The sequence below is a fragment of the Lutra lutra genome, chromosome 17 (genome assembly GCF_902655055.1).
Source record: "Lutra lutra chromosome 17, mLutLut1.2, whole genome shotgun sequence".
NCBI classification, from domain to species: Eukaryota; Metazoa; Chordata; class Mammalia; order Carnivora; family Mustelidae; genus Lutra; species Lutra lutra.
Genome location: NC_062294.1, coordinates 29874195 through 29889521, shown reverse-complemented (window position 1 = coordinate 29889521; position 15327 = coordinate 29874195). Strand labels below are relative to the sequence as shown.

The window sequence follows — 15327 nt, the reverse complement described above, 5'->3', positions numbered from 1 at the left end:
ATGCCTCAGTTTACCGAACTGTGATCATCACAATTGTTCTTTCTCTTAGTAATGGTTTCCTAGGACTGAGATTGGTTCAGATGAAGTATCTGTGCGATCAGATGTGTTTATTGGGAACAGTTGTCTCAGTGGCTGCCTGTTGTGATCTGTGTCTTCAGCACAGAGGAGATGAATCTAACTACAATCCTGTTTTCCACCTTTGGGGTTCCGCTACTGGTAGTTGCAATTCCATGGGTGGCAATAATAATATCTATGGTGACTTCCTTTTTTTTTTTTTTTAAAGCATTTATTACATCTCAGGATCTACGTTAAGTTGGTAAAATTTATAGTATTTCATGTTGTTACCATAGCAGATAGATGTTATGCAGATGGGGTAATAACAGTCCTGTTTTACGGATGAAGACTTAAGGTTCAGAAGAATTGAGTGTTTTCCTTTCTCTCACTTCCCAAATCAAGTTCTGTTGGTTTGTTTACACATGTCTGTGACATGTCCACTTTTTCTGGCTCCACCACCTAGGACCAAGTTTCCATTATCTCTTTAATGGATGTCGCAATAGTCTCTGTATTGGTCTACTCTTATTCTACACCCTAACAACTCCCTTGTCCTCTTTCTTCCACACAGCCAGTCTCTTGCACACTATGGAGAGTGATCTTTTCAAAGTGCAAATCTAATTATGTCCTTTTCCTTCCTCCCCCCTCTGTCAACCACCTGTTTAAAAATCTTCCATGATGTTCTGTTGCTCTTCGGAGAAAGAGAAGACTTCACATGGCGTACAATGTCCTTCATGGTTTGGACCCTGCGTGTTCCTACAGCCTCATGAGACATGACACTCTCCCTGTTCTCTACCCATCAGCCACTTTGTCCTTCTTAAAAGGCCCTCTTTCCTGCTTTATCTGGTTACATAGCCTTTACCCATGCTGCTGTGTTGTCTACTCTGTATTAGGCAAATATTAGAAGTAAGGACCAATGGGAACTAAAACAGACACAATTCTTGCGCTTGTAGAATTTAGAATTGTACAAGTGAGTTTGTCTTAGGGCAGTACTTCTGTGGATTTAAAATATAAAATCTGGGGGTGTTTGGGTGGGCACAGTTGGTTAAGCATCTGCCTTTAGCTCAGGTCATGATGTTGGGGTCCTGGGATCGATCCCCGCATCGGGCTCTGTTCAGTTGTGAGTCTGCTTCTCCCTCTCCTTCTGTGACCTTGCTTGCTCTCACTCTCTCTCAAATAAATACATGAAATATTAAAAAATATATATACAAAATCTGTCCTATAATGACCTGAGTTATAACAAGGTTTCACCAGGGACCTGAAGTTTTCATGCTAGAGTCTGCCTGTGATATGGACAATATATTAAAGATGGATTCAGAGAGGAGAGGATCCTTCTGAATTAGTCTACAACAGTGCTGAGAAAGAGATGAATGTCACCCAATGGCATTGTGTATGTTGTCTTTCTCACCTTTTAGCTTTACGTTTATGTTACTCATTCTGTTGATTTATTGAGCGTCCATTATTTGCTAGACACTGGAATTATGACTTAAACTAAGATAGAATCCCTGTGCAAAGGAGCTTTTACTCTACTGCAACCTTACCCTTTGCCTGTGAGATAATGACTCATGTCATCCACATTTATGGAGTGGAAACCAAGGCTTGAGGAAATCATGACTTGCCCAAGGCCACTTGGTTGCTGTGTGGAACTAGGACTGTGTGGAACTCAGAACTAGGTCTTCTGACTCAAAGCTTTTTTCCACTTTCAACATGTGAAACACGTTGAATTGGTAGAGCAAGTTGTCTTCCACTTTACTTTAAAGAATTCCTTTGATACTTATTTAAATTTGCATATGAACATGTTACTGGTTAGAACAAAGTATAGGCAATTAAGTTTTAAAGGTTAAACGGAGGGGCGCCTGGGTGGCTCAGTGGGTTAAAGTCTCTGCCTTCGGCTCAGGTCATGATCCCAGGGTCCTGGGATCGAGCCCCGCATCGGGCTCTCTGCTCAGCAGGGAGCCTGCTTCCTCCTCTCTCTCTCTGCCTGCCTCTCTGCCTACTTGTGATCTCTGTCTGTCAAATAAATAAATAAAATCTTTAAAAAAAAAAAATAAAGGTTAAACGGAAAATGGTCAGTTATTCATGAACTTTCTTATTTTCTAATTGACTTTATTGAGGTATAATTTATGTACAATAATTTGCACGCATTTATAGTATACAATTTGACGAGTTGTGACAGGTGTATACACTTGTGACACCACCATCATAGTTGACATAGAGAACCTTTCAATCCCTTCTAGAAATTTCATCTTGATTTGCGGTCAGTGTCTCCCCCACCTTGACTCCCAAGCAGCCATCAGTAATGTTTTCTGTTACTGTAGACGAGTCTGTGTTTTCTAGGATTTCATATAAATGGAAACAAACTGTGTGTACTGTTGAGTCTGTCTACTTCCACTCAGCATTTTTGAGATTTTTGAGATTCATTCATGTTGTCCTGTGTATTAGTAGTTCATTCCTTTTTATTGCTGAGTGATGATTTACTGTATGGTTTTACCACATATTAATTCATTCACCTGTTGCTGAAGTACATTTGGATGGTTTCTGGTTTGGGGCTGATTATGTAAAAAAGCTGCTATGACCATTCGCATATAAGTCTTTGTCTTTGTTTCTTTCGGATAAGCACTCAGCAATCCAATTGCTCAGTTCTATGTAAGAAACTGCCAAAGTGATTCTGCCACTTGCATTAGTTTTCCTAGGGCTGCCTGAGCAAGTTCCCATAGACTTGGTGTCTTAAAGCAACAGACATTTATTCTCTCTTAGTTCTTTTTTTTTTTTTAAAGATTTTATTTATTTGACAGACAGAGATCACAAGTAGGCAGAGAGAGACAGGGAGAAGCAAGCTTCCTGCTGAGCAGAGAGCCCTATGTGGGGCTCAATCCCAGGACCCTGAGATCATGACCTGAGCTGAAGGCAGAGGCTTTAACCCACTGAGCCACCCAGGTGCCCCTATTCTCTCTTAGTTCTAAAGGTAAGTCTGGATGCGAGGTTTTCACAGGTCATGGTCTCTCTCTGCAGGCTCTAGGGGGAGAATCCTTTCTTGCTTCTTTTAGTTTCTGGTAACTCCGGTATTTCTTGGTTTGGGCAGCAAACCAGTTGGCTTCTGTGTTCCCACGGCCACCTTCTCGGTGTTTTGTGTGTGTGTGTGTGTGTGTGAAATCTCCCTCTCCTTTCTCTAGTAAAGACACTGGTCGTTATATTTAGGGCTTACCCTAAATCCAGGATGATCTTAATCTCAGGATCCTCAGTGTAATTACATCTACAAAGACCCTTTTTCCAAATAAGATCACATTTACAACAACCGTGGGTTAAGATTGGACATACCATCTCGGGGGATGTTATTCACACCCAGTACACCATTTTATATCTTCCTCAGCTGTGTATGAGAATTCTAGTTGTTCCGTGTCCCCACTGATACTTAGTATTGTCAGTCTTTAAAATTTTAGCCATTCTAGTGGCTGTGTAGTGACATCTCCTCGTGGCTTTAATTTGCATCTCAGTGATGACTAATGAAGCTGAGTATTTTTTTAAAAAGCTTTGGATGTATAACTTATGTACTATAAAACATACCTCTTTTAAGGGTATGTTTTAAGGGTACAATTCAGTGATTTCTAAAATATTCACAGAGTTGTGCAATAATCACCATAATTTCATTTTGGAACATTTCCATCATCTCCCAAAGAAGATGTATATTCGTTTGTCGGTTATTCTCCATTCCACCTCTTGTCCCTAGGCAGCCACTGATCATTCTCTGTTCTCCAAAGTTGCCTTTTCTGGAGATTTCATGTAAATGGAGTCAGACAATATGTTGATCTTTTGTGTTTGGTTTCTTTCATCCAATACTTTGTTCCTGTTTATTATTAAATAGTATCGTATTCCAATGTATGACTATACCATCTTTTATTTAATCCATTCTCCAATTGATGGCTATATGGGTTTTTTATCCTTTTTGGCTATTATTAAAAATGCTGCTGTGAACATTCATATTCTCCTTTTCGTACGGACACGTATTTTCCTTTCTCTTGGGTAGAGGCCTAGGAGTGGAATTGCTGGTCACATGGTAAATCTGTATTTAACTTTTATTTTTTTTTAAAAGATTTTATTTATTTATTTGACAGACAGAGATCACAAGTAGGCAGAGAGGCAGGCAGAGAGAGAAGGGGATGCAGGCTCCCTGCTGAGAAGAGAGCCTGATGTGGGGCTCTATGCTGGGCTCGATCCCAGGACCCTGAGATCATGATTGGAGCCGAAGGCAGAGGCCTAACCCACTGAGCCACCCAGGCGCCCCTGTATTTAACATTTTAAGAGACTGCTGTACTGTTTCTTTGGTCTGAAGGTTTGAGTCCTCCCCAGATTTTTATGTTGAAACCCTAATCCCCAAGGTCATGGTATTGGGAGGTAGGGCCTTTTGGAAGTGATTAGATGATTAGGAATGGGATTAGGGCCTTTATGAAAAAGGCCTGAGAGAGCTCCTCATCTCTTCTGCCATGCGAGGACACAGAAGTTTGGAATCTTCAAACTCCAAATGTCTTCAGCGTGGAAGAGAGTCCTCCCTAGAACCCGACCATGCTGGTACCAAAATCTTGGACTTCCAGCCTCCAGAACTATGAGCAACACATTTCTGTTTATAAGCCATGCAGTCTGTGGTATTTTGTTAGAGTAGCCCGAATGGACTAAGACATTGTTTTCCAATGTGGGTGCGCCATTTTGTTTCTACCAGCAATGCTTGAGGGTTCCAATTTCTTTCTTTATTTCTTTTTTTTTTTTTAAAGATTTTATTTATTTATTTGACACAGAGACTGAGATCACAAGTAGGCAGAGAGGCAGGCAGAGAGAGAGAGAGGGGGAAGCAGGCTCCCTGCTGAGCAGAGAGCCCAATGTGGGGCTCGATCCCAGGATCCTGAGATCATGACCTGAGCCGAAGGCAGAGGCTTTAACCCACTGAGCCACCCAGGCGCCCCAGGGTTTCAATTTCTTCACATACTTGTCACCTCCTGTTACTATTTTTTTGATTTTAGCCATCTTGGACTATGTGAGGTATATCTCATAGTGGCTTTAAAATTTTTTTTAAAAGATTTTATTTATTTGGGATAAAGTGAGTATGTGAGAGAGAGCATGAGCGGGGAGAGGGAGAAGCAGGCTCCCTGCTGAGCAGAGAGCCAGACACTGAGCTCCATCTCAGGACCCTGGGATCATGACTGGAGCAGAAGGCAGGTGCTTAACCAACCCAGGGGGCGCTTCTTGTGGCTTTGATTTTCATTTCCCTAACGTGTAATGATGCTGAGTTTGTCATGTGTTTATTGACCATGTATCTATTTGTTTTTGTGAGGTGTCTGTACAAATCTTCTGCCTATCTTTTGAGCTGGTTTTCTTCTTAATAGTAAGTGTTACGAGTTGTTTTTATTTTCTAAGTGTCAGTTCTTTGTCGATGGTATGTACTGTGAACATAGTTTTCCAGTCTTTTAGTTTACTAAATGGTTTTTTGAAGAGCAAAAGTACTTAATTTTGATAAAGGTCTAATTTATTGATATTGCTTTTTATGATTAATGCTTTTTGTGTTATATCTATGAAATCGTTACCTATCCCAAGGTCACAAAGATTTCTTGTTTGCTTTTTAAATTGAACTCGATCATCCCCATAATGGGTAAATAATACTTTTGGTTTTTCTTTTCTCTTTGAAGTAACTGAGATTGTGTTTTTTTCTTGTGATTGCTTAGGCTGTAGACTTTTATACAGCGTCCAAGTCCGGAGGGTGAATGCAAAGGCTGGACTAAATATTATCTAGCTTTTCCACATCACGTTTATTTAATCTGTGTTAAAGCCTAAGAATGCACCAAAGCATATTCATGCATTTTCTTTTTTAAAGATTTTATTTATTTATTTGACAGACAGAGATCACAAGTAGGCAGAGAGGCAGGCAGAGAGAGAAAGGAGGAAGCAGGCTCCCTGCGGAGCAGAGAGCCCGATGCGGGGCTTGATCCCAGGACCCTGGGATCATGACCCGAGCTGAAGGCAGAGGCTTCAACCCACTGAGCCACCCAGGCGCCCCTATTCATGCATTTTTAAAATGAATTTTTCTTGTAAGACATACAGTGGCATGGTCCCGATCAGTATTTGGTGGTCCCAGTTGGAACCATGGCCTTTAAAATTTCCTTGCCGCTGGGATGGACGGTTGGCTGCCCATGCTTCAGTTTCTCCTGCCAGAAAATGGCGTCAAACATGGCTTCTAGTGTGCATTCCCGTGAGTGTCCAGCGTGATGAGGTTTGGCCCCTGCCAGGGACACAGTAGATTCCACTTGGAATGAGTGCTATTGTCCAAAGGGCCCTCTACTGATACAGGGTTGCCCCCATGTTTTTGCTTTTCACAGATGACCTCATTTGTTATTTGAAAATAATTTAAAATTCACAGAAGAGCAGCAAGAGTAGCACAGAGAGCCCTCACCGGCCTACTGTGCAGATGCACAACTTGTTAACATCTTGCCACATTTGTTTTTTTGCTTTCTCTCTTCCTATATATACACACATGAACCATTATTATTATTACTATTGTTTTTAGAGATTTTATTTATTTATTAGAGAGCGAGTGAGCATGAACCAGGGAGTGGCAGAGGGAGAGGGAGAAACGAGCTCCCCACTGAGCAAAGGGCCTGATGCGGGGGTTGATCCCAGGACCCTGGGATCATGACCTGAGCTGAAGGCAGAGGCTTAACCCACTGAGCCACCCAAGGCACCCATATTATTTTTTTAATGAACCATTACAGAGGAAGTTGGAGACACCTCAATGTTCTTTTACCCCTGAATACTTCAGCATTTATTTCCTAAGAACAAGGACATTTTGTTGTATAGAAACATAGTCCATTGTCACGTTCAAAAAATTAACATTGATAAAATACTCTTATTCCAAAGTCCATATGTAAATTTTGCTAATTGTCCTAAGAATATCTTTTATAGCTTTTTTTCCCCCTCCTTGGCCCAGGTTCTATTCTAGGACCACACATCGCCTGTAATTGTCACATGTTTAGTTTCTTTTAACCTCCTTTAATCTGGTCTACTTAATTTGGTTCCTTATGCTTTCTTTCATGACATTGACTTTTGGGATGAGTAAGGCATTGTTGACATTTGGGATGAGTACAGGCTGTTTGTTTTGTATGCTCTCCCAGTATTCTTATTTGTCTTGATACTTCCTGATGAGAAGAATCACATTATGCATTTCCGGCATGTATATTTTTGCAGAAACACAGGGGCCATTAGAGATCACACATTTACATCTCACATATTCGTCCTGCCTGTAGATGTGTTTTCCTTGGCCCAAACTATGTTTGAGAGTTTTCTGAATTATTTTCTGATACAAAGTGGAGATAAAAATCTGTCTAGCTTTCTGGTAAAACGAGACTCTGGCGACACTGGGCTTTGTCCTGCACTCACTGGAGCTGAAGAGTGGCTGCCCCTTTAGAGGGGAAATGGACTTTCCATTTGCCACCCTCCAGCTTTGCCCGTTAGCAGGTCAGAGTATGGGGCTTGTGAGCTAGCATCCTGGATTCGAGTCCTGCTCTGTCACTGTTTGGGGCAAGCGGTTTCATTGCCCTGAACCTTATGTTCTTCACCTACAAAATTGTGATATTTATGGTCATGGTGAGGATTAAGTGAGATATATGGAAAGCACCTAGAACATTCTTGGCCCATATTAAAAATAAAAGTAGTTGTTACCACCATCATGTCATTGGCATCAAAGTTACGACCTATCTGATCCCGTAGATATTTTAGCCTATGTTCAGGATATTCCTTTAGTACACGGGCACCAGCTGTCTAACTGGACAGATTTTCTCAACTGGGGGTTCTACTGACTTCTATGCATCCCACATGGTATAAACTATGTACCGCTCTTGGGAGAATTGAGAAAATAGTCATTCAAACCATTTTCTGTGTTCTGTGGTTCAGATCAGGAATCTGGTTAAGTGCCAGGTAGCATACGTGGGACTAGGGACAGGTGGGTAAATATGGCAGATTTGGTTCCTTGGAACTGGCTGCCTTTTCATGAAAGGAAACAGTAGAGTGGTGAGTTTTATCATGGAGCAAGGAGTATGTATTGTACTATGGAGGTCATTGGAATTCCTTCCTCAGGAAGATTGTTTAACCTCGTCTTGGGGTCATGGAATTCCTAAGATCTGTCTAAGGATGTATCCTTATGAGAGGCCTGAGACTCCTTTAGAAGTTGTTCAGAAATATTAGACCTGTTCTTTTTCCTAATTCCAGTTTGGTTAACACAATGTTACATTAGTTTCAGGTGTGCAGTGTAGTAATTCAGTAATTCTTTTTTTTTTTTTTTTAAGATTTTATTTATTTATTTGACAGAGAGAGATCACAAGCAGGCAGAGAGGCAGGCAGAGAGAGAGGAGGAAGCAGGCTCCCCGCTGAGCAGAGAGCCCGTTGCGGGGCTCAATCCCAGGACTCTGGGATCATGACCTGAGCCGAAGGCAGAGGCTTTAACCCACTGAGCCACCCAGGTGCCCCGTAATTCAGTAATTCTGTATATTATGGTAAATGTGCTCTTAATCCTCTTTACCTGTTACACCCCCCCCACCCCCAACTTCCCCTCTGGTAACCATCTGTTTGTTCTCTGTACTTCAGAGTCTGTTTTATGGTTTGTCTGTTTTTTTCCCCTTTTTTCTTTTGTTTTGTTAAATTCCACACATGAGTGAAATCATATGGTATTTTTTTTTTCCGACTGACTTGTGTTTTGCTTAGCATTACACTCTGTAGCTCATCCATGTTGTTGCAAATGGCAAGATTTTGCTCTTTTTAATGGCTGAATAATATTCCATTGTATAGCTACACCACATTTTTCTTTCTTTTTTTTTTTTTTTTTTTTGGAGTAACCTCCATGCCCAGTGTGGGCTTGAACTTGTGACCTGGAGATTAAGAATTTCATGCTCTTCTGACTGAGCCAGCCAAGTGCTCCTCTACCACATCTTCTTTATCTGTTTATCTGTGGGCACTTGGGCTGTTTCCATAATTTGGCTATTGATGGTGCTGTAAACATAGGGGTGCCTGTATCCCTTTGAATTAGTGTTTTTGTATTTTTTGGGTAACTGTCCAGTAGTGCGATTACTGGCTCATAAGATAGTTCTAATTTTAATTTTTTGAGGAATCTCCGTATTGCTTTCCATAGTGGCTGTACCAGCTTGTATTCCCACCAGCAGTGCAAGAGGGTTCTTTTTTTTCCCACATTCTTGTCAACACTTGTTTCTTGTGTTGTTGATTTTAGCCATTCTGACAGGTGTGAGGTAATATCTCATTGTAGTTTTGCTTTGGGTTTCCCTGATGATCAGTGATGTTGAGCATCTTTTCATGTGTCTGTTGGCCATCTGGATGTCTTCTTTGGAGAAATGTCTGTCGTGTCTTCCGCCCATTTTTTAATTGGATTATTTGTTTTTTTGGGTGTTGAGTTTTAAAAGTTTTTTATGTATATTGGGTACTAACCCTTTAGTGGTTATGTTATTTGCAGACATCTTCTCTCATTCAATAGGTTATCTTTTCGTTTTTCATTTTTTTTTTTCCCCAAAGGTTTTATTTATTTATTAAATTTGCCAGAGAGAGCGAGAGAGTGTGAAAGGACAAGCAGGGAGAGCAGCAGGCAGAGGGAGAACAGGCTCTCTGCTGAGCAACGAGCCCAATGCAGGACTCGATTCTAGGACCCTGGGGTCATGACCTGAGCGGAGGCAGATGCTTAACACACTGAGCCACCCCAATGTCCTGGGTATCTTTTAGTTCTGTCAATTGTTTCCTTTGCTGTGCAGAAGCTTTTTATCTTGATGTAGTCCCAATAGTTTATGTTTGCTTTTGTTTCCCTTGCCTCAGGAGACACATCTAAAAGGAAGTTCTTATGACCCATGTCAAAGAGATTACTGCCTATGCTCTCTTCTAGGATTATTATGGTTTCAGGTCTCACATTGAGGTCATTAATCCATTTTGAATTTATTTTTGTGTTTGGTGTAAGAAAGTGGTCCAGTTCATTCTTTTGCATGTTGCCGTCCAGTTTTCCCAACACCGTTTGGTGAAGAGATTGTCTTTTTCCCATTGCGTTATTTTGCCTCCTTTGTCAAAGATTAATTCACCATATAATCATGGGTTTATTTCTGGGCTTTCTATTCTGTTCCATTGATCTATATGTCTGTTTTGTGCCAGTGCCATAGTGTTTTTGGTAAGTACAGCTTTGCATATGACTTGAAATCTGGAATTGTGATATGTCCAGCTTTTTCTTTTTCAAGATTGCTTTGAGGGGCACCTGAGGGGCACCTGAGTGGCACAGTTGGTTGAGTGTCCAGTTCTTGGTTTTGGCTCCAGTTGGGGTCTCAGACTTCTGAGATCGAGCCCCATACTGGGCTCCATGCTCAGTGCGGAGTCTCCTTGGGATTCTCCCTCCCTCTGCCCATCCCTTTCCCCCCCAAATAAATGAATAAATCTTAGAAAAAAATTGCTTTGACTATTTGGAGGTTTTTTTTTTTTTTTTTTTTTCTGTTTGTTTCCATACAAATTTTAGGATTCTCTGTTCTAGTTCTGTGAAAAATGCTGTTGGTATTTTGGTAGGGTGTTAGAACCATTCTTTAGTCATGGAGCGAAAAGGTGGAGATGTTGAAATCCAAACTAGTTTCAAGGGTTCTTACGTTGTCTTGGGTAAGATCATCTTTTTAAAAAATATTGAACATGGAACAATTTAGATTTGTTACTGAGACGATTATATACATTTAATAGGAACATAATAATTTTAAGTAATGTACATTTGTATCAGTGAAGGAATATATCCAGAATAAACTTGTTGTTTCAAATAAATATCATTAAAAAAGTCTGTTTTTGGTGGCAGTTGTCTTAATATCATTTAATAAGATAAACCTTAAGTTATACGGTCTAATGAGTTGTAAATATAATAACTGAATAACAGTTTGTTCTTTATGTATGTACTTAGGTCTTTTTGCTTAGATTTATTTATTTATTTATTTTCCAGTTCAGCGTTGGGTTATTTTGCCAGTCCACGAGTTGCTAACTTAAGAAACCAAATGTAGAATATTTTTGGTGGAGGCTAAGGACCGGGGGACTTAAAAAATTAAAACTTCTCCTGGCAGATTCTACTCTGTGATTTTTTTTTTTCTACAAAAGTCTTTCTTTATTTTTTTGCTTGATCTCTCTTCCAGTGCGTGGGTCAACTTTCAGTCACCGTTTTGTAGTTTTGATTGCCTTCTCTGGATAGAAGGGTTAGCTTACTTGTGTATGGCTTCCGAACCACTTTGTATACCTTCTTTGGAAAGTTAACTAGCTAAACCATCGAGTCACTGTGAATTCATGTTACTTTATATTATTTCCAGGTCTCTTTCTTAACCATATCAGCCTTGGGTTTGAAGACTAAATTTGCCATTTGAGAAAAGTCTTAGATGCTTTAAACAACCATTAGCTTCTTTGAAGACAGCACTGGTGTCTGATTCATCCTTCTGTCTCTTCCGTATACCCTAGCAGAGTGTCTTACACACAGGAGACATTAGTAGGTGTCTGTTAAAGAAAGATTGAATGGTTGAGAGCCTCCAGTGTCTGATTCAGGTTATGTGTGACTCTTAACAATGATCATTTTGGCTCGCTGGCTGCCAATTGGATTTCACCGCGGCTAAGTTTAGCAGCGTGGTTATTGGTGTTTACACTGATGCCTCAGGAAACTGGAGACCCTGTCTGGTTAGTTTTGTTATTTCCCCATTCTCTCCCTGGCGCTTAACATTCTAAGTATTCCATACGTATTCATCAAATGAATGAATGAATTCCCCAAAGCATCACCTGTTGTTGGTCATTAGGCTTTCCATCAGTGAGACCTGAAACAGAACCTGAAAGAAATAATGGAAAAGGGTTAAATACTTTACGAATTTTAAATTACTTGACGTAAGTGTAGGTACAGGTATTAATTTTGAGAAACAGGATTGTTTTCAGCACATGCTTAGCAAGTGCCTGCAGTGGTTTTCTAGTGCTCTCTTTCAAATTTAAGATGCTAGTTTACCCTCGAGGGTTAGTGTGTTTTCTAGTTGTTAGTATATTAGGGTAGATTTCTTGATAAAGTTATATTTAAAGTGTGACTTTCTAGCCTCTAGGGGACAAGAACTTTATAGTTGAGGTGGTACTTTTGGAACCTTAAAGTTACAGTTCAGAGGTGGATTTAAAGTTCTGCTAACCACATTCACTTGACCTTCTGTTATGCACTGGTCTCGTATTATTTTACAAATCTGTCTCACCAGTGGATTTTCCAGTGCAAGCTGGGAGGAATCTTGGGGGCTGTTGGGCTGGATCACGACTGGCATCGGTAGGAGTTTGTTTCCAAATCTTTGTCCTTGGCATCATGTCTGTCTGCAAAGCCAGTGCTTGTTTGAAAGCTGACCCTTGTCTAGGTGCTATAGGCCTGCATTTCTGTTTATGCTACGAGCATCTGTCCTGTTGTCACGCGCATCATTTATTCGCTCTGTAGTTTTGGAAAGGGCACGCTTGCAAAGTGAACATGCCTGCCTTGCTGTTAAAGAACGGCCATATGGCTAAGTGGCAGTCGAGACCTTTACGGGTGGTAGGAACCAAGTAGAAAGCTCAGTCTGAAGGACCACATTCTGTTACATCTGGTCTGAGGAGGTGTGTTGTCAGGGCACGGGTGTTTTCATACCCGTCAGTGATCAGAAAATTCGGCGCTCTGATTTCTGCGTGAGCCCTGAGTGCCCTTTGGCACCTTCATTTAGTGACTGGAGCATTCAAGGCTGAGCCTCAAGGGCCATCATTTCTCTAATAATCATATAAAATGGGCTGATGTGGCCGCCTTAACTCACGCTGCTGAATTGGACGTGATTAAAGTCTCAAAGCTGTATAAATATGGATTTTCTGTTTCTAGGCACAGCAGTCCATTATCTCAGTGTTTTTCAGTTGGCCATTTTGTTTGGAAAACAGAAGATGGAACATTTTGCAGATGACCACCTCCCCAGACCTCCCACCATCAGCACGAACATTCTGGTCCTGTTTTGTTTTGTTTTTGCTTGAGAATAGTACCGGACAAACGAATGCAAACATTCCAGTTTACGGGGCCCCTAGCCTGTTGTCCTGTCAATCTTGTTATTTAGGTAAATAGTGTGCAATTTATTTTTTTTTAAATTAAAAAAATTTTTTTTTAAATTTTTTGGTTGTTTGTTTTTGTAGACTCAGCAGCCAAGGTGTTGCCAGCCCTTTTTGTTCTAGTCACATGATTGACTGCTAACACTATTAATGAGACAATAATTGGGAAATCGGAGTCATTGTTCTCCTAAAACCTCATCCTGGCCGTGGAAGCAGCCAGGCAGGGGCGGTTGCATATGCAGACGGCGAGGGAGGAAAGGATGAGTGGCCGGTGTGCCCAGCTTTTAAATTCATCAGACCCCTGCTGCTTAAATTGCCCCAGCTGTTAATGCTGGAACCATTACAGTAATGGACTCAGCAAATGAAGGAGAACGAAGACACGCACACTTTATTACCAGAGGGGCAATTTTCTCTTCATCTGTAATAGCAGCAGTGCCTCGTATTGATCAGACCATCAAGATACTAATCCTCTGTAAAATTACTTGTTATAACTGAAAATGTGTTAATCCAAATCAGTCTGTGTCCTGACTGTCTACTTACTATTGAATACAGACTATTAGATGGTTTATTTTTCATGATTTAAAGCCCTTGCCCTGGAAATGGTTGGCGTTTCCCTCGCAACACTGAGTGCTTAATCTTAGCTATAGCCCAGGGTTGTCTTTTTGTTTTAAACAGAACATCACCCACTTAATTAAGGAGTGAGTGTCTGTCTTGCTGTCTGAGTTATGCTGGTGTTTTATGTTCCTCTGGATTTATTAAGCATCTTGTTTTACATTCGGTCTGCGGTTTGTGCTGTAAATAAAAATAGGCCCATCTTGCACATATTAGAAATTTGCAGGTAGCAAATGTCAATAAGTACCAGGGATGGAAGGTTCTTTGATTTATATTTCAGGCCCCACGTTGTGCTTTGTCGATTGAACCCATAGGCAAGATGCATCCTGGTGTCTTCTGTGTAGCAGATGTGTTTTTGCGTCGTCGTCTGAGAAAGTTGATGGTTATTTCTGCATCCTTGGTTCAGGAGATCGCTTTTTAGACAATGAGGTGGATCTCCTCCCCCTCCTTGTGTTTTGTGAAATGACTACAGCTAGGAATTCTTAGAAGACCTGTTCAAAACGGAGTTCTGTCTTCCTTCACGGTTGGGATTATAGGAATTACTCCCTAAAATTCCCATCTTTTGCCAGTATAGCTGCTGCCTACTTTCTGCGTCTATCTGTGTACAGACTCAGATCCCCTCTTGGCGATAGTCATATATATTCTCCCGTATTGTCACTGCTCAGAGCATTTATTATTTGTAAGGCATTCTCCAAAGAGTTCATTCAGAAATACTTAATTAGTACTCCTTGTGTGACAGGAATTGCGTTAGAGGCTGGAGATTCCAGGATGAATAAGATACAGTTTTTGTCTTTGAGGACCTCTGCTCAGTAGGTCCACAGGCGTATGAATAGCAAATGGTGGAAATCCACTTGTGACCGTAGTTCCTGGGAGCGGATACCAGTTATGGGTGTAATAGTAAAATCAGCCTCATCGATTTCTTTTCTTTTCTTTTCTTTCTTTCTTTTTTTTTTTTTTTTTGAGGTGTTACCCAAAGCAGAACTTTGCAGCTTCATCACACTTTATTTAAAAAAAAAATTTTTTTTTTTAAGATTTTATTTTTATTTATTTGACAGACAGAGATCACAAGTAGGCAGAGAGGCAGGCAGAGAGAGAGGGGAAAGCAGGCTCCCCGCTGAGCAGAGAGCCTGATGCGGGGCCGAAGGCAGAGGCTTCAACCCACTGAGCCACCCAGGTGCCCCCACACTTTAATTTAAGACTTGCATCTGAATGATTCCTAGCTGTTGGGAAGAAATCTCCTCTTTTCTCACTGGAGCCTTGTTTACTGCCCCCTGGAGACAGTCAAAAGGAAGGATTTCCAAAACTGTTTTGATCAGTGACCACCTTTTTGGATATGTGTAGTTTCCCGTGGAGACTACTTTAAAAGGGGATAGTCCTCATTTGATTGTTTATGTTCCGACATCTATATTAGAAATCAGTCTTGTTACTTTAGAGTATAGTTTATCAGTAGCTTGTTGTGGTTAAGAGTATGGATATTTGGACCCAGTCGGCCTTGTTTCCCCCCTGGCTTCCCTACTTACTAGCAGAGCGGTCTTGGGCAAGACACCT

General features: G+C 40.9%; 1 protein-coding gene across 3 annotated transcripts in view; it reads left to right on the top strand.

Moving 5' to 3' along the window:
- Positions 1-15327, top strand: part of FTO (FTO alpha-ketoglutarate dependent dioxygenase) — a 375155-nt gene that overhangs the window by 461 nt on the left and 359367 nt on the right. The gene's annotated exons all lie outside the window — the stretch shown is intronic.